This window comes from Oryctolagus cuniculus, chromosome 17, assembly GCF_964237555.1.
Source record: "Oryctolagus cuniculus chromosome 17, mOryCun1.1, whole genome shotgun sequence".
Lineage (NCBI taxonomy): Eukaryota > Metazoa > Chordata > Mammalia > Lagomorpha > Leporidae > Oryctolagus > Oryctolagus cuniculus.
Genome location: NC_091448.1, coordinates 39,689,069 through 39,713,506, shown reverse-complemented (window position 1 = coordinate 39,713,506; position 24,438 = coordinate 39,689,069).

The window sequence follows — 24,438 nt, the reverse complement described above, 5'->3', positions numbered from 1 at the left end:
CCAGGTGGCCTGGCTGGGATGGACTTGGGCCCCACCCTGCCCGAGCCGCCTGTGTGCATCCATCACACCAGCTCCGTGGCCCCACCTCCCTCTGAGACGTGCGTGACTGTGCAAAGTGCTTCTCAGTGAATGCTGGCCCCTCCTTTCTTCCCCATCCCTCCGTCCCCACACAGAGACCCACGCTCCACACCCCTGCAGGGCTGCATCAATGCCTGCCTCCTAGAGTCAACATGAGCATTAGGTAGTGGCCATCACGCACATGGCACTTAAGAGTGACAGCTGGCAGAGGGACCCTCAGTCCACGTGAGTCCCCTCCTCCTACCTGCTTGCTCAGGGCAGAATTCTGTCTGCTTTTCCAGAGTGAGATCTGACATGCAAATATTGGTAGAATGAATCAATGCGCGCATGCAGACCCATTGTACAGATGGGAAAATCGGGACATAAATTCTAGGGTTCTATGTTTGACCATTGCAGGATGTGCTTCTGAGGAGTGTCTGGCCACTGGGATCCACCCCTGGAGGGCGGGCAGCTGACCTCCCATGCACTGAGCAGGACAGAACTGGGTGGCACCATCTTTCTTAGCCACCAAGTGTTATTGTTGCCCAGGGATCAAGCAGACCTGGGCCTTTGTCCCCTGACTAAGTGGTTGCCGGCCAGGTGGGCAGGAGGGCAGAGGAGTCCAGCCAGGAGCGAGGGCCGTGGATCTCAGCCTCCTGTGTAGTAGCTGCCACAGCAGCTGCTCTGATTCCTGGGAGGGCGACTCCCGGCAGATAAGCAGGCCCATAGATCTCCCGGGAGGAGACTCCCGCTCCAGGGCAGCACCGTAAATCCCCCAGTGGGAGCGAGCAAGCCAGCAAGTCTTTTCCTCCCGGGGCCCAGTGCACTGCACCGGCTCTGCGGGCACAGGAGCCCATGCACAGAGCTGAGCCGTGGTTCTGCACCTGATCCGTCACCGGCTCGAGGGGAGCAGCCTCCCTCCCAGCCCATGCCGCCTGCTTCTCCTCTCCCCTGGAGCCAGGAGTTTGATGGTCCCCCACCCCGAGCAGAATCCCTGCCCCTTCTTGGATCACTCCTCTGGCTGCCAGCCAGCCTGCAGTGGCCAGCTCGCACAACCCTCCCCAGCCTGGAGTGCCAAGGAGAGGGAGGTGGGCCCTGGCATCACATGGGAGGAAGGGAGGGAAGGAGTGTGCGGGGCTGGGGGCCCAGAGCCACAGTCTCCTAAGCCAGAAGACTGCTTGTGCCTAGATTTTCCCATCTGTACAATGGGTCTCCACGCTTTCATTCACTCAACAAATATTTACAAGTCAGGTCTTCTGAATGCTGTGTCCAGCAATGAACAGACAAGCTTGCATTCAGATAACAGAGACCAGCTATGTGGAAGTGAACTCACGGAGAGACAAGATCATTTCAGATAATAGCCATGACGACAGAAGCTGAGTTGGTGCTGGAAGAGAGCATGGCTCTGGCAGGGACACCACGAAAGCCAAGGGTTCAGAGCAAGTGACAGCTAAGCCCCACTCTGCATGGCCAAGAGGAACGGGCCAGCAAGCAGGAGAGGGAAGGCTGTTCAGGCAGGTGCACAGTGCTGGGGCAGGAAGGAGCTGGAATGTGGATGGGGTGTCTGGGAAGTGGAGCTGGTGAAAGAAGCAGAAGCCTTGGGGCCAGCACTGTGGCACGGAGGGTAAAGCTGTCACCTGGGACCCCTGCATCTCATGGGCGCCGGTTCAAGTCCCGGCTGCTCCACTTCTGATCCAGCTCCCTGCTAATGCACCTGGGAAAAGCAGCAGAGAATGGTCCAAGTGCTTGGGCCCCTGCACCCACATGGGAGACCCAGAGGAAGCTCTTACCTCCTGGCTTCGGCCTGGTCCAACTTCAATCATTGCAGCCCTCTGGAGAGTGGATAGAAGATATTCTCTCCCTCTCTCCCTCTCTCTCTCCCTCTCTCTCATTCCAAGTAAATAAATAAGTATTTTATAAAATGAAAAGAGGCAGACTGTGGAGTGTGGATTGTGCTCCTGGTGGGAAGCTTCTGAGTTGGGGATGCCATTTAAATCTGATCCAGTGCGCCCAGCTGCTTTGTAGACCATGATTATAAGGGGCAGCCGTGGCGGTCCTTGGTAAGGGCAGAGAGCACCTGATACGTTGAATATCTGACCCCAGTGAACTTAGGAAGGAGGTGGTCAGTGTAGCACTAAAGGGAAGGCAGATTCTGCAGATGTAAGCCAGTGGGCCAGCCCCACAGCAGCCATGCCGGGACATCTGTTGTAATTCAACAAATGTTTCTGCAGCATCTGAAGCCCTGGCAGTGGGGAGTAGATGTCACTGTCCCTGTCCTCAGGGAGGCCCAGGCTAGCAGGGGCTACAAGGACACTAGTGACCCAAGCACCTGGGATCCGCCCCAGGCATCTGGGATCCATCCAGTGATTAGCCCCACCCAGAGAGATGGGGGTGGCGCTTCCTGGGGAAGCTGCCAGTCAGCATTTATAGGAAAGGAGGGACCAGACAAGGAGAGTCCTAGACATGGTCTGATCCAAGGCCAGGCTGAAGGACCAAAGCCTGGGCACAGGACCCCCAGCCAGGTCCCAGCACTAGGTCACTAGCCCATGTGGGGAGGAATGAGACCTCCACAGACAGGCAGCCCTACCACCAGGCAGGTTCCAGCCCCAGATTTCCAGCTGAGGCGCCAGAGCAGAGCGAAGTCCTCCCCACCGTGCCCAGCTCCCCACCCACAGGATGGGGGACATCACCAGCAGTGGGTTGTTCCCTTCTGCTTCAGGGGGCGGAGGGAGCAGCACGACTCCACTGTCCGCCCGCGCTCCGCACACTGACCCACCGGCACTCCGCGGCCCGGCCCCACCTGCCACCCAGGCCCATGTGGCCCGCACGCTCCCGCAGCAGCCCCGCCTTCTGCAGAAGGAAGGCCGTGACTTCTGGCCAGAGCGTGCTCCATGCTCCAGGCGTGCTCTCGCTTTGCCCACCCGAGGCTGGGTGGCCCTTGCTGACCCCGCCTCTGCATCTCAGCTGCTTTCCTCTGTAGCACGGCCCATCCTCTCTGCCTCCGAGACTCTCTGCCCCAGCACAGCAGTCACCACTCTACCCACGCCCATGTCCCCACATCTGTCCTGCTCCCGTGACGAGGGGCTCCATCAGGACAACCTGCAAAAGCACGACCAAATGTAATAATGGGAAGTTACCAGGCACCAGGCGTTTCCTGAGCCCCTCGCATGTGCCAAGCACTGCCCACCCATGCCTGGTACAAGCGAAGGCTGGGCAGTGCCATCAACAATGAGGGCAGCCAGAAGCAGGACAGTGCTCTCTAGGAAGACTTCCTAGAGGAGGTGGCATTGGAGTTGGGCCTTGAAGGATGGACGGGATTCCAAGACAAAGGGAAACAGAGCAGTCCAGGGAAAACACAGGCCCCGCCTGGATGAAGTGCGAGGCAGCCCTGCCCCACAGGCCAACCCGCAGGCCACCGTGAGCGGCCCTGGCTGCACCGGAGAGGCCGGCACCCAGACAAGGTACGTGGAGAGAGGAAGCTCTGACTCCCCAAGGGAGCAGCCGGGCTGTGGTCACTGGGACACTGGCAGAGCAGGGCGTCGAGAACAGCGGGAGGAGAGGAGCTGGAGACTCAGAGACAAGAGCAGACAGAGTTGCCCACGCGAGGCTACAGGTACCGGGCGAGTTAAAGCTACCTGATATCTGCACACCTTGCACTCTTGTCACCGGTTCTCCCATAGGCCTCTGAGTCCCAAGCTGGCTAGGTCCCAGCCACGGCACTTGGCAGACCCCTACAGGGCTCTCGCCTGGCTGGGGGCCCTTCCGTGGGACGTCCCTACGTGCATGTGCACTGACACGCAGACCTGCTCCCCAGGTAAGAGCCCCAGTCTCATATGCTGAGAAGCCCCCCGGGGACCATGTGCAGGATTCCCCCGGCTCCAGGATCACTAGAGTCAGGTCCAGTATGGATGTAAGGAAGAGGACTTGAAGTGCGTGGGGAGTGGGGGCGTGGGAGGGTCTGAGCTCCCACTGTGAGGCAGGGACAGCAGGTGGCAGCGCTCTGCCTGGAGAAGCCTTCCCCCACCCCCAGGCCCAGGAGGACTGCTGTGCTGGCCAGGAGTCAATCACCCAACATCACCAGGCCCCTGGCCTCTGCGCAGCTTACAGTAGCCAGCAGCGCTGGCTTCCGTTCAGTTATTAATTTTTTGATCTGATAAAAGCTGTTTGTCTTCCCTGCAAGAGAAGCCCATCCTGAATCCTGACCCTCCAAGGTTGGGGGTGGGGGAGACAAATGCTGGGGAATAAAATACCCTCAGCCTCCCAGTGAGGTGCAGGGCGTAGCTCCTCACCTGGCTCTGAGCCCTGGGCTCCGTGTCAGGGTCCCCACTCCAGCTCCACACAGGGCGGCTGACATCACTCTGGTTTCTCCCGGCCATCCCTGCTGACACAGCCAAGCCGGCCCCAAGCCCTGCCCTTCTGGGGACCTTGGCATGTCTCAGCTGCCAACTGGCCGTGCCACCCCCATTGTCATGCCTACTGCACCAGCTTCTCTCATCCGTCCATCTCTGCACTTGGCTCACTCAGTCCCAGGACCTACTGAGTGCCAGCCCCGTGGCTAGCCCTGCCCACCAGAGTGAAAGACACAGTTCCGGCCTTGGGTGAGCTGCCAGTGTCCCAGGGGTGGCTGGGGGCACCGTGCCACTTCACAGTCAAGGGAGCGCACCGTTTCAGAAAGGCAAGGTGACACTTCTGACAAGCAGAGCATCTGCTGTAGGCGGGACAGGAAGGTGTGTGCTGAGTCTTAAGGATGAGTGAGTCCCGTGGCCCTCCCAGTCCCCCTTGCCACCGAGGACTCTGCCTGAGCCACAAGGCCGGCTCCTAAGTCCTGCTTTGATCCTTATCCTAACCCCGTTCCCATCCATCCTCTGCTTTCTCCAATCCCACACAACACCTGCTTCTACTCTCACTGAGCTCAGTAAATGGTGCCTGCACGTTCCCTTTTGTCTACATCATGCTGACTGTGCAGCGCGCCCGTCAGGGTCCACCACCACTCCCAGGTATGGGTGAGAGTAGCGGCCCCTGGATTTCTGCAGTGCACAGCCCACACAACTGTACATCTGTCACTCAGAATTCACAAGGGATTGTTTCCAGGACCTCTGCAGATACCAAACGCCAGTGCTGGAGTTGCTTGTACACAATGGCACCGTGTTGCATATAAGCTACCCACTTGTTCCTGTCTATTTCATTTTGCTTTTTTATTTATTTGAAAGGCAGACTTAAAGAGAAAGAGAGAGCGAGAGATTGAGAGAGCGAGAGCGAGAGCGAGAGATCTTCCATCCACTGGTTCACTCCCCAGGTGGCCACAACAGCCAGGGCTGAGGCAGGCCAAAACCAGGAGCCAGGAGCTCCATCTGGTTCTCCCATGTGGGTGGCAGGGACCCAAGCACCCGGGCCATCTTCCCTTGCTTTTCCCAGGCCATTAGCAGGGAGCTGGATCGGAAGTGGAGCAGCACTGACACCCACATGGGCTGCCTTACCCAGCTCACCACAGTGCCAGCCCTGCCTATGTACTTAGGCCATTCCTAGATATTCGTGGTAACTAATGCAATGTGCATGCTACATAAGTTGTTATCCCGTACTGCTGAGGGAATTATAACCAGAGAAGGAAGTCTGTATGTGATCAACACAAATTTTTTCCCAAATATGCTTGATCCCGGTTTGGTTAAATGCATGGATGTGGCACCTGCAGCCTGGACCCCACATGGGGGCCCTGAGGCCATGTACGACCTGGATTTCAGTGCCAGCCCCATCAGCTTTCTCTGAGTGGGATAGCAGATGGGTCCACACCTCTTGCTCTCCACTACCCTGCCGTCACCCTGCACACTCCCCACTGCCTAGGAGGCTCCTCCTTCCCCATACCTTCCACGGCTTTCCATGGTTTCCGCAGACACAGCTAACCACGTGTGATGTGATCACGGCACGGTCCTGCCCCACCTACTTTCTCAGGATCCACCTTGGAGCACCACCTCAGACACACTGAGCCAGGGAGCGTCCACGTGCACTGTGCACACGACGTGGAGACAGGAACGTCGCGGACCGTGTCCCATGGGCGTCCACCGTGCCAGCTGAGCCCCATGTGCAGCTGTGTTTGGGGCTCCAAGGAATCCAACTCCAGCTTCAGTGTCAAGGATCATATGGAAGGGAGCAAGATGGGAGGCAGCCACCAAATGCACGCGAGATAAAATGTACTGTGCCATGGTCTGTCGTGACAGCGGATACAGGTGTGGACCAAGACAGATGAGGGTCTGACGCTGTCTTCTTCTTGGGGGACCAGAGCCAGTCACTTCCCCGCTCTGAGCCTCAGCATCCTCATCAGCCCCGGGACAGGAAACTCCGGAAGCAGCTGGAAGGCTCCCAAGGAGTGCCCACGTTTAACAAGGCTCCTGCCGCCTGCAAAGCAACACATTCCAGCCGCCCCTGTGGGCACCAGCTTCTTGCCTCGCTGGAGGTTCCACCAGGACTGGGCGTGCACTCCAGTGGCAAAGGTGAGGACGCAGGTGCTGCAGCAGCCCTCAACCCCATGCCAGCCCTGTGCCCTTGGGTCCCGGAACCCTGGCAAGTGGGAGCCGGGGGCAGCTGCATGCCAGCTCTTCAGGAAGCTATTAGGTGGGACACTGGTTCTGCAAATTCGCATCTTTCATGGAGCCACTGTCCAAGCACTGGGGAGGGGACGCAGACCAAGGGTACTCCTACAGCCCCCACAAGGGTGCAAGATGCTGAACGGACTGACATTTCTGCACGGGGCCAGATCATCGGGCAAAACTCCCATGTAAATCAGACTCCCTGGTGGATTCACGGTGGCAGGGGAGACATCCACGACTGACTACTTAACAAAGCTGTGTAAAGAGGAATCACGCGGGGATCATGTTTTATGTATTAGCTGTGAAAAAAAGCTCTTTAAAATTTGTCACCATCATCTGTTCCAATAGAACATCAAGTTTTACCTTGTGTGTTTTACAAAGACACACACACCAGACACACACCATACCAGACACACACACATCTACCACACCAGACACACCTATCCCATATACACACACACCCTACATACATACACACACACCATACCAGACACACACACATGTATGTACATACACCACACTCCACACACACCACAAAGATATATGTGTGTACACATACACACATGTGTGACACACACCATACACACCACAAAGACACACGTGTGTGTGCATACACCACACTCCACACATACCACACACCACAGAGACACACGTGTGTACATACACCATACACACCACAAAGACACACGTGTGGGCACACACACCCACCACACACAGCCCTGCCTTTATCCCCTCGCAGTCTTTCTCTGATGAAATCCCCCAGAGCCGGTTCACCCAGCCCCGTCCTCCAAATGTCCCAAGGCAAGTGGGCAGCACCATTTTTCATGCGTGTGAATAATTCAAGCTTCACACCAAGTTTCCAGACTGGATTGGCTTCCTCAGCCAATGTACAAACGCCTGGGTCAAACATAGTTTAAAGAAAAGCCCCTTTAATTGGTTTCTTTTGAACAGGACTCAGAGGCCGCACCTGATGGCTGGGCTGACACTCCTTTCCTGGGTATCAGTTAAGGACTCGGCTGCCTTGGAAATGCCCGCCCCCACCCCACCCCACCCCCGACCCCAGCCCGCCCCAGCAGAACTCCCAGGCCTGTGTTCCTGTGGCTCCTCCCCAGCCGGCTCCCTGGGAGTCCCTGGGCTTTGTTCCCTGCAGCATGAGGGTGGTGAGGGCAGCCTGGCTTGCAGATCCAGGTAGTCTGGCCAAGGTCACAGAACAAAGGGAAGCGGGAGTCCCAGGCAGCACTCAGATCTCCCCGTGTGATCCCGGCAAGTCACTTCCGTGGGCCAGCCCGAGCTTTCTCGCGGAAAAAGCGGGAATGATGGTTTTCTGGCTGCTGTGAGGATGAGGGGGGATGGCGAAGGTCAAGTGCCCGGCACACAGTAAATGCTCAATAAACTTCCATGCCTGTAACAAGAGTGAATGCTGTGAGCCTCCTCCCTAGATGCCCCTCTCTCTTCCCTGGAGCCTTCCCTGGGACGTGGGGGAAACACAGGGAGCAGGCTCCCGGCGCTGTCATCCAGCCCACAGCTGCTCAGCTGCCAGTGAGCACACAAACCTCCTGACCACCTGGCCAAGTGCATGCTCCGATACGGGCAGCGTGGCTCAGGTCTGAGGTTCTGCATTGCCTGCACCCTCCTGGGTGCTGCCATGTGGCCAGGCCACAGGCCACACCCTGGGGACTGCGTGTTCCTGGGAAGGCCCCTGGGAGGCCCGAACTGTTTCTCTTCCTTTTTTCCTCTTCTCCTGCTTCCCTTTTTCCTGCTTTCTTTTCTCTCTTCTCCTCTCTGTTCTGAGCAGCACCAGCCACATCCTTCTCCCGGGCATTGCACGCTGCGCTTCCCTCCCCCGCCCCCACTCCGGCAGAGGGAGCAGGTACTCAGTCTGCTGGTGAGAGGCAGGCGGTGTTAACTCACAGGGGGTCGATTCTTCTGTTTGTTGACTTCCAGGTGCAAGCCTGTCTACTCAATAATTCAATTCAAGTCCTGCCTGAGCCTCGCCTCATTCCAAGGGCTGAGCAGGGCCCTGGAGCGGCTGGGGATACAGAGTCACCAAGACCCCAGTCTTGCTCTCAGGAACTTCCTGTCTCTCCAGTGAGGAAACTGGACAGCCCGGCAGGGCCCTTCTCCCCAGATCTGGAGCCACAGTCATGATCAGAGAAACAGAAGCAACTGTAGAAAGTTCGTGGAATCAGCTGCGAGGACTGTACATGCTACAACTCAATCCTGTCTGCTCTGCAACCGAGTGGCGAGATCCCAGATTTTTATTAAGGGAGAAAGCAAAAGCACGGACTCTGAATGGCATCTGAGTGAAAGGCCAAGGCCTCAAAGAGCCCTGAACAGACCCCCTGCAATCCCCCATCACTGTTCTTTACATCTGTGCACTTCGGGAATCTGAGCCTCGGGCCGTCCGTCAGCCAGTGGAGGGGCCCAGAGTCGCGGTCACTGACACCGTCTCAAATAGTCCACTCTGCCATCTCCTTCAATCCACAAGTGTCCTGATGCGGCGCTGGACTGCCACGCTGGCAACAGACAGCTGAGCCCCCAGCTGCCTTATTCTGGAGCACGTTGCACAGTGCTCCCTCAGCACCACCCTGCATTCCTGGCTCTCCCGGCTGCAGGCTGGGTTCTCCTGGAAGGCAGAGTCTGCGTGTTTTCCCAGGGGGAACTTGGTGTGTCCAGGGACTGGTGTGGAGACTGCTTTTCAAATGGAAGACGACTAAATATCAGGAGGTCCAGTGCATTTTGCACTGGTGAACGGCCAATGAGAGACAGGTATAAAGGAAGGGAGGAGGGGTGGGGGGAGGGAGAATGGAAAAGACAGGGACTCGCACCTGGGAGGAGCTGCTTCCAGGAGGAGGTGGGGTACGTGTCCATTTAGGATGATGATAATGAACCCTGGCTTGTTCTGGCAAAGCTGCAAACCTCTGCCTTCCTTCTCCGCTCCAGCGCTCCTCCCAGCTGAACATGAGTGCGATGGTGATGTGTTTGGATGCGTCCAGAACAGTTCACAGTGCTTCAGAGAACAAGGCCTTTAGACACAGCTGGTGCTCGCAAGCTCGGTGGTGCCTACAGATTGGTGGAGTCAGGGGCCTGGCCTCCAAGCCAGGGGGCTGATCGCAGACGGAACTCGGTGTCCTCCGGGATTCAAAGCGTAGTCACAACCCGTGGCTCCTTTCTGAGCCTCAGCTGTCCTGTCTGTAAAATGAGCCGCTGAGATGTGATGGGAGGTGGTGGTCAGACTCTGCTCCCCGCAGTTGTAAGAGTTCCACGGAGGTGGATGGAAAGGGGGTAACTCAAGCCAGGAGAGGCCCAGTCCCGCCCCCACCGTGGCCAGAATAGCTCAGCTTTTATCTATACACGGACCAGGCCTCTGCATAGCGCTCCCCTTTGAAGAGAGGGTTTTGAGGTTAAAAATAAATTGAGAATTACGGGATGGGCTGTCCTCTGAGGTTTCTTTCAGCTTTGACATTCCACTTCCCGTCCTCAAATCTATTTCTTGAGCTCCTACTGCAAGGCAGGCACAATGCTGGCGAGCAAACCCCGGGGCCTGCCCTCAACCCCGCACAGCTTCAGGATGCAAGGATGCAGGCCCTCGTGCTGCAGCCCTGGACGGCAGAGCTGCGGAGGACGTAGAGGCAACGGCCAGCCTCCGAGGGCCCTCCCTGGGCCCCAGGGAAGTTGCTACCCAAACCTTTCCTAACCAGGCCAACTGGCACCCAAAGACCTTTGGGGAAATGACACACAGGAGCTTCTCCCCCAAAAGTCGGGATGGATGTCTGAGGAGCATGCTCTGCGGGTGCAAATTCCTTAATGACCCCACCCCTTCACCCCCAGGATCCAGCCCCACACACAGAAGGACCCGAGGACACTGGTGCCCTCCCACACGCAGGCTCCGCACCAAGTCTTCCAGATCTCATCATCTGAGCATGCTAGCCCCCTGTGCAGATGAGACTACTGAGGCTCGGAGCAGCGCAGTGCTTTGCTCAAGCCCGAGCAGCGGCCACCACCTCCTCTTTCCCACCCGCTGGGGGCCTGACCCTCTGTAGCCTTTACCAAAGATCACCTGGCTTCATCTCAGCACGGCTATGGGGTATTGAAGGGAAAGGCCGTTTGTGCAGCGTGAGGCCAGCATCCCCCTGAGGCCAGCAAGGTGGCAGCAGAAGAGATCAGAAAGGGAAGCCCTGAGAAGTGAAAGTGCAGTCCCCTCAGCCCTGCTCCCCGGTGGCCCCAGTGGCCCCCTGCTTCCTCTGAGGAGTGTGGGAGGATGGAGTCTGGCATCCAGACACGTGGCCTATCTGCCAGCAGGTGCAATGGCAGGGGATGTGTGTCGCTCCACAGATCACCAGGGCTAACAGGACTGGTTTGGCTGGCTGAAGCCAACCTCATTTGTCCACATGTGTGCCGAGTCCCCGGTGGACAGGGTTCTTTGAGAGGTGCTGACCCTCCTTAGACTTGGTTACCCATTAGGACTCGAACTGACCTGAGTTCCAGGCCCGGCTCCTCCACTTACTTGCAATTTGACCAGGAGTAAATTATTTATCCTTCTGAATCTTGGCTTCTTCTTCCAGTAAAAGCAGGAGGGAAAAAAAAAAAAAAACACCAAAGCCACAAAAATACAGTACAAGGCTGTTCCTTCTCTATAGGATGAGTGTGTGATTTCTAATTTAATTTTGTTTTATTCCCTGCTATATATACTTGTTGAAGAGTCAGATCCTTATCCAAGACTCTGAAAACCAGCTGCCCCCTTTCCACTTCCCATTTCTTGCTTCTCTAAGGCAAGCATTTTCAATGTTAACAGCTTTATTGAGATATAATCCACATAGCACACAACTCACCCACTTCAATGGCTTCCAGTACTCATACAGAGTCATGCATTCACTGCCACCATCAATTTTAGAACATTCTCATTAATCTCCCCCCAAAATGTTACAACTCCTAGTCTCCCCACCCCAACCCCTGGCAACCACTAATCTACTTTCTGTCCCTATAGATTTGCCTACCCTGGACTTCCACATCCACCCTACAGTGTGTGGGCTTTTCTGACAGCTTCCTGTCATGCAGCAAAGTATTTCCAAAATCCCCCTGGTGCAGTGTGAACCACTGCTCATGTCTTTATTGCCCTGGTATGCACATCTCACTTCTTACTTGTCCCTCATCCATTGATGGACATTTGAGTGACTTCTGGATTTTTGGTCTCATGGATAATGCTGTGTGAATGCTTGCGTGAAAGTCTGTGTGCTGGGGCCAGCACTGCGGCATAGCAGGTAAAGCTGCTGCCTGCAGTACCAGCATCCCATATGGGTGCTGGTTCAAGTCCCGGCTACTGCACTTCCGATCCAGCTCTCTGCTATGGCCTGGGAAAGCAGTAGAAGATGACCCAAGTCCTTGGGCCCCTGCAACTGCATGGGAGACCCGGAGGAAGCTCCTGGCTCCTGGCTCCAGCCATAGCAGCCAACTGGGGAGTGAACCAGCAGAAGGAAGACCTCTCTCTGTGTGTAACTCTGACTTTCAAATAAATAAATAAATCTTTTAAAAAAATAAAGTCTTTGTCCTCGTTTTTCTCAAGTAAATACTTAGGAGTGGGTTTTTTGGGTCACATGGTAGCTCTAGGTCTTACCCGGAGAGGAACTGGCAGGCTGTCTTACAAAGCAGCTGTGTCATTGACAAGGCCACCGGAAGTGTGTGCGCAGAGGGCTGTTCTCACACGGTGTCTCTGAGATGTTGGTGGAGCAGCGTGAGGCTGACAAGGCACCAGAAAGAGGAGCGCCTGTGCCCTTCCTCTGTTACTGTGTTGGTGGCCTTCACACCTCCAGTCCTCTCTAGGGCCTAACCCACATCTCCCTGCTGATCTTTTTTTTCTTTTTTTTTTTCTTTTTTTTTTTTTTTTTTGACAGGCAGAGTGGACAGTGAGAGAGAGAGACAGAGAAAAAGGTCTTCCTTTGCCGTTGGTTCACCCTCCAATGGCCGCCAAGGCCAGCGTGCTGCGGCTGGCGCACCTCACTGATCCGATGGCAGGAGCCAGGTACTTATCCTGGTCTCCCATGAGGGTGCAGGGCCCATGTACTTGGGCCATCCTCCACTGCACTCCCTGGCCACAGCAGAGAGCTGGCCTGGAAGAGGGGCAACCGGGACAGAATCTGGCGCTCTGACCGGGACTAGAACCCGGTGTGCCAGTGCTACAAGGCGGAGGATTAGCCTAGTGAGCCGCGGCGCCAGCCTCCCTGCTGATCTTATTCCAGATTCAGGGCAGACTTCCTTCCTGAATCTATACCCCATTTACACAGTGAAGGTTTCTCCCACCACATTAACCCATGCAGCAAGGGGGCACACCAGGAGCCCCAAACAACACCTAATGGATCCGTCCCCCAACATTAGGGCCAGCTCTCGGCTTAGCCACACATACGACTGCTGTTCCCCTCCTGGTGTTTCGTACAACCATGCTTGGCAGAGCACTTGGAAGCTCACATCCAGATCAAGACAAGACTGATTTGCTGATGCCAAGGTTACAGCTCAGACCACGTGCCTCCCGTCCAGCATCCAGGATCTGTAGATAAGACCCTCGGAACAAAGCTAGAAGAAAATTCTAGGTGAATTCCAGCCCTGACTCTCTAAGTCCCCCTAAAACACAATAGGCAGCTGTAAGATAAAAATGCGTGCAAGATGCAAGAAATCAATACAAGCAAGAGAAGCGTGCAATGGGAAATTCACTCCAAGACAGCCTCGTCCTGATTTGGAGCCCTGACCCTCTCAGCAGCTTACCCCGCCTCTCTCTGAACACCTCCTTGGTATTAGCCAGGTGTCTTGTGGCTGAAAGTTACATAAAACGCAACTCAAGAGAGCTGAGGCTAAAAGGGGGCATTATTGGCTCGCTTAATGGAGAGGCCTGGGTGGAGGGAGGGGAAGCCTGTTAAGTGAGATCACTGTGTCGCTGTCCTCTCTCCTGTAGAAATGCGTGCACCTCCATCCGTGGCCACCTGCTGCCGGAGACAGCCTTCTCCATGGAGGTGGGGGGTGGGACATAGGGACCAGGTGGCTGCCAAGCCCCAGGTGTCTCTAGGCTTCAACAAATCCAGTCGCGTCATCTCGGGGCACAGGGTCTGGATAGACCAGCCCAGGGCGTGGGCTCTGATCGAAGATGGCCCCATCGTCTTGGGATTTGTGGTCTCACCACATGGAGCAAGGGGAAGTTACCCAAGGAGAGGGAGTTGTTGCCCCAGGAAGGGGCTCCTTCTGGGTGAATGAACATGACAGGGCTCCCACATGGGACCTTGCAGCCTCCCCATCAAGCACCCCGGGCCTCCTTGCACCCAGCTCATGTGGATTCTACAGTCTCAGTCTCCTGCGTGGACCTGCCAAGTACCTGCTGGCACCCCCGTTCCACAAAGAAACAGGCTTGGACAGGTCAAGTCAGCTGCCCCTAATCGCAAAGCTGGACAATGGTGGAGCTAAGACTCAAGCCTGAATCCACAGCATGTGTTCTCCCTGCTCGCTCGCTCGCCGGTGTGGAAACGCCGCAGCCAGCCCTGTCTGCCCGCGCAGGGGTGTTCTCCCAGCTCCCTGACAGCGACTGAAGGCTTCTGAAAGAGGCTCCTGTGCCTCCCTCCGTTCCCATCATCCTCTGGCCCCCACCGGAGGAGGCTGGGACATTCATTACAAGGCTAACAAGCGTGTGCACCTGTCATTCAGGCACGGCAGCTGACGGAGCGCTCGCAGAGGGGCTGTCTCCCGTGGAGTGGGGATGGCAGGAGATGTTCCAACAGCGTAGCTGGATATCGCTGGGGCGGCAGCAGCCATGCTCCAAGAGACGGTCTCAGGTCCGGGTCTCTGGCAACTGGGGCCGTGTCTTCAGACCCCGCGCTCACTGAATGACAGTCCAGGTGTCAGCGGGCAGCAGAGCATGGAGCAGGACGGAGGCGGGGAGGCAGCCCTGCCTCTCACGAGCTCCCTGACCTGGGGCAGGTTACTTAAGGCTCTGTGTGCCCCGGCTTCCTCACCTACAATATTACCATCAGAGTGTTGCTGTGAGAGAAGAGGAGAGTGACACTTGCACTAGTCCAGTGACTGAAGGGACGAGGGGCACAGGGAGGAAGGGGGCTCCTCCAAGAGCAGGACTCCCTCCTCCCAGGGTACTTGTGGCACCCTGGTGGTCACCCAGCTCCGCCTCCAGGCAGTCCTCCAACCCGGGACCTCCCACTTCACACTGCACAGCTGCGGATTTCTTGTCTGTCCACCAAGGCGGCAGCACCTGCTCTTCTGGGTGGGTGACAGCAGCAATGGCATCTCATCTACTAAGTGATGACCCACACTACTGAGATGCTCTGGGGGCATTCCTGGGGAGCTGGTGCGTGATGAAGGGAAGCCGGCCCTACAGGGACCTAAGCAGCTGGGCGTGTTAAGACCAGGCTCTGGGCAGAGGGATCTGTGGGTGCTATCATCAGTGTCACTCTCCTCTCCATCACATTGCTACTGATTGCTTGATTGCATGTGGCAGCTGTTGGGGCTGCCTCCCAACCACTGCTTAGGCCCTGCCCCTCCCTGTGGAGAAACTCTGCTCAGCAGCAATGGGTCCCAGCCTGTTCTACCCCCGCAAGACCATCTGGCAATGTCTGGAGACATTTTTGGTTGTCACAACCTTGAGGGTTGTCACAGCTAGTGGGCAGAAGCCAGGCCTGCTGCTAGACAGCCCACAGTGCACAGGACAGCTCGCAGCACATTGTCAAAGCCAGGAGGCGTGAAACCCTGCTCTGCACCGCTGTTCTTTAGAATGTGCTGGAACTCAGGCATCACCTGGGGGCTTGGTTCACAGGCCTGCTGGACCAGAAGCTGCAGAGGGGCAGCCCCTTGGCTGAGTTAAGCCATGGTTAGGACATCACCTGAGCTGCCCATATCGGGGTGCCCTGGGCTTGAGTCCTGGCTCTGCTCCTGCCTCCAGCTTCCTGGTAATGCACATCCAGGGAGGCGGCAGGTGATTGTTCAAGAACCTGAGTCCCTGCCACCAACACGGGAAACCCAGATGGAGTTCCTGGCTCCTGGCTTTAGCCTGGCCCAATCCTGGCTATTACAGGCGCTTGGAAAAGGAACCAATGGATACAACGTTGATCACTCTCTATCTCTCTATCTCCCTCCCTCTCCCATTTCAAATAAATAATTTTTAAAAAGGATCTGTATACATATTAAAGTTTGAAAAACATAGTTTTAAAAAAATAGATCCATCGGGTCTGGCGCTGTGGTGTAATGGGCTAAGCCTCTGCCTGCGGCACCAGAATCCCATATGGGTGCCGGTTCATGTCCTGGATGTTCCTCTTCCAATCCAGCTCTCTGCTATGGCCTGGAAAAGCAGTGGAAGATGGTCCATTGAGGCCCTCTGGGGAGTGAACCAGAGGATAGAAGAATTCTCTCTCTGCCTCTCTCCATAACTCTGCCTCTCAAATAAATAAATAAAATTTAAAAAATAGATCCACTGAGAATACTCAGCTGAATACACAGAACACATAGAGAATACAAAGTGAACCATTAGCCATATAAGGCCAAATGCAAGGCATTTGAGAATGGTGCAGGCAGAGGATGACAAAGACCAAGGATGGAAGGATGGATGGATTGGAGGATTAAGGTTTGCTGCACACCTAACATATGCCAAACTAGGACCTTTCCGTAAATTATTTCATGTATCTGTAAAGGGCCCTAGGTGGTAATTGGCACTTCTCAGTGTCACTGGTACTTACAGGGCCACGAGTGCAAAGACCACACCCAGACACGGCCTCCTGCCAGGATGTACTTACAGCTTCACAGGCCCCCCTGCTGCCGCATACCCTGGATTATGTAGACAACAGTGTCTCCTAGGATCCCTGTGTGTGCGGTTCATTTACATACGGTTGGCACCTGCTGTTCCCTTCCAGTTCCTTACTCCTCTAGAGCTATTTTGCTTTCGAGAATGTGCAAAGACTGCAATTTTCTCCTTTGTTTTCTCTTAAAAGATCAATAAACATCTTGTTTTGCCTTTAACAAAAGTTGTATATGTTCTCTACGAGCAATATTTATTTCTTTTTATTAAGAGGATGTTTCTAAGGTCAACAACGAAGTCTCCTAATGCTGGGCTTTGCCATCCCAAACTGGCGACTGCAGCAGAGGAAAAAATAACAGTAGCAAACATGGATTAATCACCTGCTGTTCCTGACACGCCTTACATCAGCGCCATAAGCCACTACTCTATGTCTGATTCTTTACTCAGACTATCCGGAAGAAGAAATGAAGGCATAGACTTGGCCGGGATTGGACGTGAGACCTGCCAGGCTACAGAGCCCCGGCTCTGCCTGCCCTCCCCTGCCTCTTAGTCACCGTGGTCCTGGGTACTCCCTGCAAGTCAGCAGGCTCTGGGGCCTCCTTCCGCCCAGCCACTCCCATCCCATCCCTCAGTCCTGTTTTCCCTGGTCTCCTGCTCTTCTCTGAAAACAGCGCCCTCCATTTCCTCCAACCCCAAACTTCCCCTGGCTGGGAAGACACAGCACAAGGCCTCCAGTGCTCAGGGTGACTGGCAGCTGTCTCAGGGGGTCAGGAGACTTCTTCTGAGATGAGCAAGACACCAAGTACTTGGAGCTTTGCTTGGTGCAGTGCCAGGAACTCTGGCCAGCCAGGAGTGGCCCCAGGCTGAGCTTGGCTGGTCCCTGACCCAACCAGGGTTTAGCATGGCTAGGGTTTCTGCACGTCTATGTGAGAGGTGGCCCCAGGCTACAAGCGGGAAAGTGGTCATCCAAGTGTATCCTCCAAACATCCCAGAGACAGCAGCCAGGTAATGAACCCGTGCATCCCTGTTCCCAGTGCCAGCGGCTCCCCCCAAGTGTCAGTCCCACTGCATCTCTCCCTCTGCATCTATCTTTTGTGCGCAGGCAATATTTTAGAGCAAAATCAGACATCCCATTGTTTTACCATAAATACTCCAGTGTGTCCCTCGAGCAGGTAAGAACTTTTTTTAAAAAAAGCCAACAGCAAACCCATTATCCCACTGATAAAACGAAGAACACCTTGTTAGTGTCTAGTAACTTGTGCGTATTTAACTTCCCCTAATTGTCTCAAAAATGTCTTTTCACCGTGGGGTTGATTTGAATTGGGATCCAAATAAGGTCTACATATTGTATCCACACAGAGCCTCCCACACGGGCATTGGTTGTCAACATGCGGAAACCTGCATTTCACATGCACGTCAGGCTGCAGCTCCTCTCTCAGAAAATAAGCTGGAAGAGGCAGCGAGAGTACAGCCTCCTACCCCAGCAGCAGCAAGAGGCGGAGTGGCCGGGGCTCGTTGAAGACGATGACCCATGTCCTCCTGTCCCCTCTGCAGCCCCCGGGTGTCACCCCTGCTGCAGGATCCCAGAGACCTAGCATCTGCCATTCCTACTCCCGACTCCCGGTCTCTTTAGCCAGCCTGGCCCGTATGTCTCCGGCCTTCCCTTCTACCACCTTAAAGCCACCCTGCTCTAACCCTTTTCCTCCTTCAAAGCAAACCTTCCAGGCCCACCTGGCCCCAGGAGGAATCACACGGAGAAGAAAGGCTGAACCAGCATGCCTGGCCATCCTTGTGTCCCCACGGCACACCAGAACAGCAAGCCAGACCTCCAGTCCTCTCCACAGGTGCCTGATGCTCGCACAGCCCAGAGCCCTCCTTCCTCGGGCAGAGAGAGGACCCGCCTGCTCTGAATTGCTGTGTGCCCTTCAAGACCTCCCTCTCCCTTGCTGGACCTCTGCTGCCCCCTGCTCCACAGTGAGGGTGTTCCTGGAGGGGAGGCTGGGGAAGAGACTGGTGCACTCTGAGTTCCCAGGTGAGGCACGAATCATCTCATGACCCCAGGATATTGCACTGGCCACATGGGGCCTCTGCATCCCATCACCAGGGTGGACAAGAGCAAGGGGAAGGGGAGGAGCCCGGAAACAATCAGGAGCAAAGCCAGCCATTGGAGGAAGCACAGCCCCAGCGTCCCGCTCCGTCCTCCCAGGATGCGGTCTTCTCACCGTGGGTGCACTTTGCAGCTTGGTTCTCTTCCCGCTGGGTGTTGACTGTCCCTACCTGCCCATGCCTCGGCAAAAAGAGGGTGCCTAGGAGGGCAGGGGAGATGCTGAGAAACGCCTGGGCTACCTCTGAGCCTGTGTGCTTGCGTGTGCGTGGGCTGTGGTGTGTGTGTGTGTGTGTGTGCGCGCGCGCAGGGCAGAGGTGGAATGGCAGTAGCAGACTCAGGATGCAAAACACCTGAATTTTCAGTCACGCCCAGAGACCAGCTGCAGGGGAACCAGGTGGCCCAGAGCAGATGTAAACAAGTAAACAAGCAATGACAACAAACGGATGCATTCTAGAAGAAAAGCATGCACAGGCTACCAGGGGAACACAGAGGAAATGACCTGTTAGCTTACCTGCTTATGCTCCAAAAACGATTGGAAGAGACCAGCAAAGCTCGGCACAGAGATGCAATGTGAAAATTAAGTAAACAAGGGAAGGAAATTATGTGGAAAGAGCAAAACAAAACCAAGTATCAAGTGAGTACTAAAATATCTGCCAAGAGTTCCTGCACCACTGGAATTGAGCCATGCATTGCCTGTGAGTTTCCTAGCAGTCCAGGCGAAAGGAGAAAGCCCGAGGGAGGTGAGATGTGCAGTGCTCCCAAGGACAAAGCTTGGGGGAACTCCAGGGGTGCAGGTGCAACCCCGAGGCTGAGCCCCTACAGAGCTCTTCCTCTTCTTGCGGCACTGAAGAGAGCTCCTCAAACTAGGGAGAGTTGGTACAGTAACACTCTGCACTGAATTTGCAGCTGTCTTGTACATCTCAAGTTATCCCACGAGTAAATGTTTAGTTAAAAAAATAAAAAGTTTGCAGGTACAGCCCACCTGTTGCTCCAGGTGTTCCCTCTCCACCTGGTACACGCCTGACACGGATGGGTGCTCCCCAGCCCACTCACCACACCACGATCATCCCAGCCACAAACTCCCATCAGGACCCACTGCAAGAGTGGCGGTCGGAGAAACACAGCTGGCCACCTGCCTCCCAGTGGCAGGTCCACATAGGCCATTTCTTCCACCAGGCATTTCCCCAGAAAGGGCTGGAATTTTTTGTCCAACATGGACGGGGTCAGACTGGGGCCACAGAGCCAGAGCCGTGGTCCCAGAGAAGCTGCTCGGGAAGGCTCCGCCTTTCCCTCCTCCGCCCGCGCATCCTCCTCACCTTGGCTTGTGGCGTCTTCCCTGACGCCGCCAGGGCCAGGAGAGGACCAGGAGAGGACTTCCATGCCTGGTGGGCATTTATTGATGCCGTGACTCTTGGTTATGCTGCTGAACAACTGAACTTCATAATCAGTGTCCCTGACAGTCAAGGAACCGAACAGTAGTAAATACCAGTGATGGCAAGACCACGCGACTCGTACCGACACCAGAGGCAATGACATCACAGATCCCTGCGTGAGCCCAACTTGGCACATCTGCCCTGGAACATCACTCAGCCTGCCACCGGCTTCACCGCGGCTGGCCCTTGAGGCATTCTGCTAAGGGAAACGCTCTGTGATTCCACCTTTATGAAACACTTAGAGCATTCAAGTTCCTGGAGAAAGAATGCGGAATGGGGTTTGTCAGGCCTGGGGAGGGAGGGGTGGGTGCAGCGTGTGAGCTGGGGAAGATGGGAAAGTTCTGGAGATGGGTGGTGGTGATGGCTGCCCAACAAGGGGAACATAGCTAAAGTCCCTCGACTGTACGCTTAAAAACGGTTCTGATGGTGACTGCAACGCTATATATATTTCTCCACAATGCAACAGATTCCTCACAGTAAAGCTAGGCTAGGAAATGAACCATGAGCCTCAGAGCAGGCAGATCTGGGCAGGAATCCCAGCTGGTGGAGCAGTCTCTGGCAAGTACAACCTTGACCTCTCTGAGTTGCTACTTTCCCTTGTGTGCTAGGAGGAGGCCGGGGACAAGAACTAACGTCCTGGCCGGCGCCGCAACTCAATAGGCTAATCCCCCACCTACGGCGCCGGCACCCCGGGTTCTAGTCCCAGTCCGGGCACCAGATTCTGTCCCGGTTGCTCCTCTTCTAGTCCAGCTCTCTGCTGTGGCCTGAGAAGGTAGTGGAGGATGGCCCAGGTCCTTGGGCCCTGCACCCGCATGGGAGACCAGGAGAAGCACCTGGCTCCTGGCTTTGGATCAGCACGGTGCACCTGCCACAGCGGCCATTGAAGGGTGAACCAACAGCAAAAGGAAGACCTTTCTCTCTGTTTCTCTCTCTCACTGTCCACTCTGTCTGTCAAAAAAAAAAAAAAAAAAGAAAGAAAGAAAGAAAGAAAGAAAGAAAGAAAGAAAGAAAGAAAGCTAACGTCCTAAGGTGTGTGTGAACGTAGACATTTCCCAGGCAGCCTCTCAGCTAACTGTCCCCCAGCCCTGAGAGAGAGGGCGCAATTATTAGCCTCATTTTGCTAAAGAGGAAGTTGAGAGGCAGATAGGTGTTCAGCAGAGTGGTGAAGGTGCCACTTGGGATGTCCTCATGCCATCTGGGAGTGCCTGGGTTCCAGCCCCAGCTCCACTCCCAATTCCACCTTTCTGCTAACCCACACCCTAGGAGGCAGCAGGGGTGCTCTGAGTAGTTAGTTGAGAGCTGCCATCCACATGGGAAATCCGGATGGAGATCCAAGCTTCTGGCTTCAGCTTGGCCCAGTCCCAGCTGTTGCAGGCATTAGGTAGAAACCAGCACATGAGATTCTCTCTCTCTCTCTCCCTCTCTCTCTCTCTTTCTCAAATATTTACTTTAATAATTTAAGCATAAAAGTGAGCTCTGTGTTCCATGCACTGTGACCCCCTCCACCAGGCAGCCCCTTGAAGCAGGTACAAGATCTCACCACGGATGTGAGAACTTGGAGGACACAAACTCAGACGCCCATAGCGGGACTGCTCATCAGGTGCCGGTGCGAGATGGATGGTCTTGGAGGCCATTACCAGCATCTCTCAGTTTATGGGCCTCTTTTATATTTACAAGTCCTATGAATGTGCAATTGAAATAGACCAAAGAATGTGCCTCTAGAATCTTACGTGCTTGGAAACCAAAGCAGGAAGCAGCAGCGGAGGGAGAAGTTGTTGCAAAAGCTGAAGTCTCAGTTCTCTGAGTAAGGGTTCCAGTCCACAGAGATGCAGACAAGGTAACAGGTGTCTCGGCCGAGGGAAGGCAATGGAACTTGGGCAGGGAAAAGCTGACCCTCTGGAAATGTTTGCAGAGGCCCCATATCCGAGTCCCGCGGTCCGCCGGCAGGAGGTTGGGGGTGCCACTCACAGCCTCATGGCTCCAGGGAGAACCACTTGCCCCTCTGAAGTTTCCCATGTTCAGGCCTCTGCCTCCATGTTAGATTTCTAAGGAAATCAAACACAGGCCATCAGGGAGGCAGGGAAGAAGGACGCGGGCAGTCTCCTGCCTGTTAGAACTGGGAGACTCAGTTCCTCGAGGCCTCAGGGACTTCAGGGACAAGACCATCTGATGGCCCCCGTGAAAACCAGCAGCAGGGGGTGAGACTGCCACCTTCTCCTCCCACTTGCACAAGTCCTATCCTTCCAGGGACAGCGAAGGTTGGCCAAGCTGTCCGCTGGGCTCTGGGCATCCTGGAGGTGGCTCTGCTGGGCCCTGATGGGCGGGGGAGGGAGGCTGAAACACAAGGCTCTGGTTTGGGGTCAGGAGGTCTGCCCAGGGATGCCCAGGGACTCAGCACAGATGAGGGGGGAGGCGTCTGAACTCCAGCCCTCTCCTGGCCCCTTCGGGGACCTCTGCTATTGCGACACACGCTTTTACCTCCACGGAGTACACGGGTCCGGTCTCCAAGCTTTTCCCGGCTCTGACATCCTCTGGCTCTGGAATGTGCTTCGGCAGGCACGAAGTCCCCTGCAGGGGGGCGGCCTCCTTCTGCAGGTGCCTGGGTCTAGGCATCCAGGCCCGCGCCGCCCTCCTCCCTGCCCGCCCCACAGGCCCACATGGACAGAAGGACAGCAGGGCAGAGAGCTCGCTTCCCTCCTTCCCAACACCTCCCTACCTTTCTGAATTTTTAAAAGTGCCTTTACTCAGAACTCATCAAAGATTCATCAGGCTTGGGATGGGCCCAAGCGTTTGCCTGAGAAGCCGGGGGGAGGTGGAGCTGGGGAGGGAGCCAGGAGGCCGGGAGGCAGTGTGGGTATCAGAGCTGCACAGAGGCTCTGCTGGGCCCAGGCTGCCGATCTCTGCTAGAGAGAGGGAGGGGAGGCACCTGCTGGGGAAGTTGGTCCCGCCCCCTGGAGAGCTCCCTCTTGCAGGCCTGGCCTGGCCCTCCCCCAGGTAGGAGTCCGAGCCCCCTGTCCTCTATTCTGGGGAGCTGCCGAGGGCCAGTAAGAAGAGCCCAGCTGCACCCTCTATAAAGCGAGGGTCTGTAACTAGGGACGGGGGACTGGCTGCATCACGACTGACTGTAAAGCCAGGCATCGGAGAGCCATGGGGAGCGTCCAGCGCTCCCAGACGCGGCAGGTGCAGGGGCCGCAGGGAGACCCGGCGTTCTGTTCAGGGTTCCTGAGCAGCTCCTTCTCTCCTCTGACAGAGATTCTGCTTAGCAAAAAGGGCCCTGGTACTTTTCAAAAGTTTGAAAATGGCAAGAAAGTTTATGTCATCATTTCACAGAAGAGGCGACTGAGGCCGGGAATGGTGAAGATGCCGGGGCCAGGCCATTCCGGTGCTCAGTGGCAGAGCTGGGCCTGCACCCAGGGCTCTGGATCCCAGGTCTGCAGCCTGACCACCTCCCCACAGGCTCCCCCTGGCCAGTGTCTTTGTCTACGAGTGTCTCTGGTCTCTCAAGCCAGAGGTCAGCTTGCTGGACCACAGGGAGAGCATTCTGCAAGTCACTGGAACTAGCCTGGGTGGGGTGGATCTTCATTGGGGGTCCAGAACAGAATGTTCTGACCTGTGGGTGTCTTGCAGGGGCCCCTGGCTTGAGTCTTTCTGTGGCACACACACAGTCCCTCCAGCCCAGCAGACACTCGGTTCCAGCCCTCAGAGCCCTGGTCACCTTGTCCGACTGGCTGGATTCCCGAGGAGGAAGAGGAAACCCAAGGAAGTCTTGGGGTTTCTAGGCCCCCTAGGGACCAGAGCAGTCCTCTGTCTGCACCTCCCCAGATTCTCCTGCTTGCCAGGTCCCTCGGCCCCCACTGCCACCTCCTCCCTTGGGAAGAGTGAAAAGGCCCGGAAGTGGGCAGGCCCTCTCTGGGGGTCTTCATCTCATCACTGTATCAGAGAAGCTCGGCCAGCTCTCAGCACCAGAACACCCACCGAGGACCGAGCGGAACAATAAAATGCGATAATCATGTTTTTAATAATCGCCTGGAGTTTGTTTAACATACAATCGCGGCCGGCAATAAATCCAAATTAAAAGCCCAATCGGGAGGCCTAAGCTAAGCTGACTGGTTGGGAACCCAGCAGCTGAGGGAGAGGAGGGGGAGGAGGACGAGGGAGGAAGGGCCTGGAAGAAGGGGAGCAACCCCCCTGGGAGGCTGGAACATTCCCAGGAGGGGCAGATAGGACCTCAAGGAACTGGGCAGCTCCCAGTTTGGCCCCAGCTCTGACCACAGCCCTGGCCCAGACCTGGCTTTCTTAACCCAAAAGCATTTCTAAATGGTTCGGCCAGAGACAGTCCCTAAGTCCCAAACCCTCGGGGCTGTAAAGCAGACACTTGCTCCCCTGCCCGCTGTCCCGCCAGCTCCACAAACCAACGGGCCTTTTTGTTCTGTGCCCTCAGCCAGGTGATCAGCAAATGTCTGGTGGGTAAAAGCATGAATA